Source organism: Chlorocebus sabaeus, chromosome X (genome assembly GCF_047675955.1).
Source record: "Chlorocebus sabaeus isolate Y175 chromosome X, mChlSab1.0.hap1, whole genome shotgun sequence".
Classification (NCBI taxonomy): domain Eukaryota; kingdom Metazoa; phylum Chordata; class Mammalia; order Primates; family Cercopithecidae; genus Chlorocebus; species Chlorocebus sabaeus.
Genome location: NC_132933.1, coordinates 128,862,782 through 128,868,781, shown reverse-complemented (window position 1 = coordinate 128,868,781; position 6,000 = coordinate 128,862,782).

Here is a 6,000-nt window from a genome sequence, read left to right as displayed (position 1 = left end):
GCTGCCCCAAGATTTTTTGAGACAGTCTTGCTCTGTCACCCAGGCAGGAGTGCCGAGGTGCCATCTCAGCTTACCACAGCCTGGATCTCCCGGGCTCAAGGGATTTTTCCCACCTCAACCTCCCGAGCAGCTGGGACTACAAGCACGCCACCACGTCCAGCTAATTTTTTGTATTTTTAGTAGAGATGGGGTTTCACCATGTTGGCCAGGCTGGTCTCGAACTCCTGATCTCATGATCCGCCCACCTCTGCCTCCCAAAGTGCTGGGATTACAGACGTGAGCCACGGCGCCTGGCCAAAAAAAAAGTCTTTCTCCAGTTACTCTCATGAAGGGAAGCCTGGGTATTCCATAAGGTGAACTATGGATCTGCTTCTCTCAGTCTAACTCCGCTGGCCTTAAAATTATTTTCGAGGCAGCTCACAATTTTATATGATGTTTCTGTCAATCTCTATTTTAATCGGTTTTTTTTCTTTTCCTATAAGGTCATGGGATATTTTAGTGAAAAGCTGTGAGGCATTTCAATGGGGGGCTGTAAGATCCTATTTTTTCTTATCCTCTTTTAACAAAGTAATCTGCAGATCCACAGAATATTCATGAATATGATTTTGTTTTTGCTTGACATCTGCTCCCATAGCTCTGTCAGTGAGGAATTCATCATTCCCAAAGCATTCCATATGCTTTTCCACTCTGCATTTACCCATGCAATTTCCCCTGGCACAAATCCTCTTCATTTTTGGCTGCTAGCAACTCAAGAACAGGATGTTTCGACCTTCCCCTTGTTTGGAGCCTGAGGACACTACACTGTGACTCCATATTTCTAAGTGCAAACACTTAAATCTGAATTCTACCAACTCTGGCCGGGCGTGGTGGTTCACGCCTGTAATCCTAGCACTTTGGGAGGCCGAGGAAGGCGGATCACTCGAACTCAGAAGTTCAAGACCAACCCTGTCTCTACCAAAAATACAAAAATTAGCTGGGCGTGGTGGCACAGGCCTGCAATCCCAGCTACTCGGGAGGCTGAGACAGGAGGATCGCTTGAGTCCAGGAGGCGGAGGTTGCGCTGAGCCGAGATTGTGCTACTGTGCTCCAACCTGGGCAACAGAGAGAGAGAGCCCATCTCAAAAAAATAAAAATAATTTAAAAAAAGTATTTATCATAATGGGGGCATGGTTAGATAAATGACAGTATAACCATATTAGGGAACACTAAGTAATCACTAAAAATACTATTTTCAGGCTGAACATGGTGGTTCATGCCTGTAATCCCAGCACTCTGGGAGGCTGAGGTGGGTGGATCACCTGAGGTCAGGAGTTTGAGACCAGCCTGGCCAATATGGAGAAACCTTGTCTCTACTAAAAATACAAAAATTAGCCAGGTGTTGTGGCACACGCCTGTAATCCCAGCTACTCCGGAGGCTGAGGCAGGGGAATCGCTTGAACCTGGGAGGCAGAGGTTGCAGTGAGCTGAGATTGCGCCACCGCATTCCAGCCTGGGCAACAGAGCAAGACTCTGTCTCAAAAAATATATATATTATTTTCATTGAAATTTTAATGGCTTATGGAATTGTTTCTAATATAATGTGAAAATACAGGATAAAAAACTATAATTGCACTGATCTCAATAACACTGACCCCTCAGAGGCAGTTTTCTGTTGACTCCTTATTTTCCTGAGTATGGGTCACACTTTGCTGTTTCTTTGTACATCCTGTTTCTTTTAGATAGTATGTTGTAGCAACTCTGGACCCTTCATTAACCCACTCCCAATCCAGGTGTGGTGGGGTTTGCTATTTTTAGATTTGTTGTTTGTTTAGTGATCTGCCTGGACTAACTCTGTGGCTTCTATTCCCTACTCACTCTCCCCACTCCTCAGTGTACAGCCACTGATGTCTCTGCTGTTTTTGAAATTCTTGTTTTTAAGACTCGATTCCGAGGGATCACTTCTTAGTTGGCATAGGTCAGCCAATGATTGGTCAGAAGTTGTGTTTAAACACCTTGAGCCAGTAAAGCTCTCACCTGCTGATGAATGCGTGTGACCTGGGGAATGCATTCAAGTCAGAGCAGTTTCCAAGTCTATTTATTCCAGTTTTGATTTTGTTTGCAAGGTTTCACATGCAGGCAGGGACAAGTAGCTTGCTAGGGCCCTTTTAGGTCTCTTCTTGGGTGCACATGGCCCTGCACATGATGAGCATAGCCTTCTGGACCACTAGGGATAAGCAGGATCTTATCAAGCTTATTTTGCTGTCACATTCCCAAGACCTCCCTGTTAAACTGCTTGCTGCTGTCTGCCTCTCTATTGCTAACCCAAATCACGATTTGAGACCTCAGGCTAGCTGCAATGTTGGCCACACTGAGATATGGGATTCTCCACACTCTACTCCAAATAAAGTCAGCCCCCTCCCACAGCCCTAGAACTTCTGTGACAGAGCCTGGGGAGAAGGGAGTTGGGATGGGAGCAGCCCCAGGTTAAAACATCACAGACTCCCGCTGTTCTTATAGGGGGCTTCAGTAGCTTTTCTTGAATAAACACTCCTCAATTTGCTGTATGCCTTTGGTCAACTTCCAGTCCAGTCTTAAAATTTTTTTTTTTTTGACAAGTTTGTTCAGTTTTGTCATTGCTTTTTAGGGAGAGGATTCGCTGAGCTCCTTACTTGGCCTTCTTGGAAGCACTGCTCCTCAAACCATACGAGTTGTAAAAATTAATTATACTGGCCGGGTGCAGTGGCTCATGCCTGTTATCTCAGCACTCTGGGAGGCTGAGGTGGGAGAATCACTTGAGGTCAGGAGTTCAAGACCAGCCTGGCCAACATGGTGAAATCCTCTCTTTTTAGAGACGAGATCTGACCTGAGCTGGAGTGCAGTGGCGTGATCATAGCTTACTGCAGCCTCAAACTATCCTGCCTCAGCCTCCCAAGTACCTAGGTTGTTTTCTTTCAGTTATTCCTTAGCAAGGCTTTTTCAAGAGCATTCATGGATCACACATATTCCATGAAAAAGAGCTCAGCTCTTGGACTGGTTTACAAATAGTCAAATGTTTGGTTTATACTGAGCTAAACAAAATCAAAATGAGTTAACAACAGGACTTCTGGGAGCCTTTAATATGCTAATGTTGGTTAAGATTCTCCAAGAAGAGAAGCATAGTGTTTCCCAAGATTACTGTGACCACTGAACACTTCTTCCCCCAACAGAGCATTTCATGGGATTAATGTTCTGCAAAAACACCCTTGGTCTGTCTTGATATTTTCAGCCTAGATCACAAACAGTGAGATGTTCAGGGAAGAAGTATTTGTTGACAGCTGTGAGAGCTGTATGCATTACCCTTCTAGACACAGGAGCAGTGGTAGTGGAAATGGAGGGAAATTCCTCGGGGAGGTCAACTTTGGCAGACAATCAAGCTCTCTAATACAGGTACCCCCTCACCCGGAACTTTTCATTGGCAACATTCCAAGTTTCTGGGTTCTGTTTTTAAGGAGGACTTACCATGTACCAGACATTAAGTCAGACTCTTGGAAAATAACACAGTATTCGCTCTCAAGGAGTACAGTTAAGGGTGGGATGGAGAAGACAGTTCTAATCACGTGTTAGGGGAGATGGGGTCTAGGTATCCCCAAGTGTTATGGTAAGACCAAGGGGACAATGTTAACCTGGCCCAAGGGGTTAAAAAAAACCCAAAACCTGACAGAGGGCATGATACCCAGGCTGGCTCTTGAAGGCCAAGAAAGGGTTAGGCAGGAATGGAAGAGGGGAAGCATGTGTGCAAAGACAGAGAGGCTTAAGAAAACACGGTCTATTCAGGAACTACAATTAGTTTGCATAGCTAGAGGACAGAATGTAAAACAAACTGAACAGGTACAAAGAGAGCAACGCACAAAGGGCCTTGTGTGGCACGCACGCTAGGGAATTTGGATCTTAGTCTCAGGGTGAAGGGAGATCAGTAAAAGGTTCCCGAGGTGGGTGGATCGCTTGAGGTCAGGAGTTTGAGACCAGCCTGGCCAACATGGTGAAACCCCGTCTCTACTAAAAACACAAAAACTAGCCGGGAGTGTCATCCCAGCTACTTGGGAGGCTGAGGCAGGACAATCGCTTGAACCTGGGAGGTGGAGGTTTCAGTGAGCTGAGATTGCACCACTGCACTCCAGCCTGGGGGACAGAGTGAGACTCTGTCTCAAAAAAAAAAAGTGGATGATGGAGGTAGATGATTAGAAAGCTCCAGAAGGCCAGCAAGATGGACAAGGGTCTGAACTAGGACAGTATGGAGAGGAGAGGGCAGTTGAGAATTTAAAGTGCTAGAACTGGATGAACTAAGATGTTGGGGTTAAGTGGGAGAGGCATTCCAAGGTTATACATGAACAATCATAGGCAATGGTAAAGCCAGATAATACAGAGAAGATAAAGGGCATGTTTTGGGGGAGGAGATAATGTATTCAGATTTGCACCTGTTCAGTTTGAAATTCCAATACAACACGTGAGAGATGTTCAGGAGATGGCTGGAACTCTGCGTTGAGAAATACAGATATGATGGGTATCAGAATAAAAGTTGTAGGCCGGGTGCAGTGGCTCACACCTGTAATCCCAACACGTTGGTAGGCCAAACGGGTGCATCATGTGAGGTCAGGAGTTCGAGACCGGCCTGTCCAACATGGTGAAACCCCGTCTCTACTAAAAATATAAAATTAGCTGGGCATGGTGGCGCATGCCTGTAATCCCAGTTACTTGGGACACCGAAGCAGGAGAATCACTTGAACCCAGGAGATGGAGATTGCAGTGAGCTGAGATTGCACCACTGCACTCCAGCCTGGGTGACAGAGCAAGGCTCTGTCTCAAAAAAACAAAAGAGTAACAGTTGTAGATGAAGCCACAGGTATAGGTATGGATGAGATAGTACAGAGTGTGTATACTGAAAAGCAGGCAGAGACAAAAACCCCAGGGCACTGTAATCTCTCATCTGAATACCTATACCATTTGTCTGTTACATATGGAATTTGTCATATGCTGCAATAAACATTTAGCTCAGTGCCTACTGTGTACAAATGCTAGATATGAGGGTACAAAGAATGAAAAATCCTTTCACCCAAGGAGACTATGATCTAGTCGTGGAGAAAGAATCATGCCCAATTATTATGCAAAATGAAGTTAAATAGAAACTGTAAGTGTGTTGAGTGTAGAAGAGGCAATTAATTCAACAGAAGAGCTAACGCAGCTTTCAGGAGGAGAGGGAAACATTTGAGTTGGACTTTGCAAAAATAAGTGGATTTTAACAAGCAGGGCAGGGGAAAGAAAGGCAAGTAATTTTAGGCTGGAAAGGAACACACGTAAAGATCACAACAGAATGGAGTGTAGGAAGTGGTGGAGAGAAAGAGGCTGGAAAGGTTACCTGAGGCCAGGATCTAGGTGCTTGGGAATCCTGTTGCGGTTTCTTAGGTGTCCGTTTGAAAGATGGCACACATGTGCCGATGTATACCCAAGGCCTCCACCAAGTTCTGAATTTCAGAAATGCCTGGAAGACCAATGAATCAAAAATGCTAAAGGAAATCTAAAAATCACCAAACTAAGGCTTGAGGCTTGTAAACGCTTTTTCTCAGTTCTATATTTTCCTTTTGCAAGACTGCAAAACTCTGTTAGAACTTTAATTACTTGGCTTCATTATAAAATTTCCATTGCATATAAGAGTATAAATAATTTCACTCTAATGCTCTCATTTGAATCTGCGGCTGAAAGCATTGGCAGAAATCACATTTTCATGGCACTTCCTTGGCATGTTGAAGGAAAACAAAATGTATTCTGCTAATCAAGTCATTAGTGACTTTGAAAGTGATGGATTATATAAAAAAAAATAGCAAATAATCAGAGATAAAGAGGTATATTTTAAAGATTAAAAATATTTTATTTAAACTTTTCTTCATAAACACTTTTAACATTTTTTTCAATTTAAAAACAGAATGGATAGCATAAACATGTTTGAATAGATTATATCCACGGCTTGGGAAAAATTACCTGACAAAA